Genomic DNA, 225 nt, shown 5'->3' on the forward strand with positions numbered 1-225 from the left:
GCCGCCGCCGCCCGCCCGGGGCGCAACGACCAGGCCGAAGGGTAAAGCGGAGCAGCCATCCCGGCGGGGGCACCCCGGGAGCCCGAGGGGCTGGGCCGAGCGAGGCGGCGGCACCGCACGGGGGTGTCGGCAGCCGACCGAGAGCCCGTGAGGGAACGGCACACAGTCGGCGGGTCGCGCGCGCCGCCCGCCAACGGCCGCCCTGCCCGCGACCCACCTCCGCAC

Source organism: Haliaeetus leucocephalus, unplaced genomic scaffold, assembly GCF_000737465.1.
Source record: "Haliaeetus leucocephalus isolate CR32 unplaced genomic scaffold, Haliaeetus_leucocephalus-4.0 Scaffold1, whole genome shotgun sequence".
In the NCBI taxonomy this organism is placed as follows: Eukaryota; Metazoa; Chordata; class Aves; order Accipitriformes; family Accipitridae; genus Haliaeetus; species Haliaeetus leucocephalus.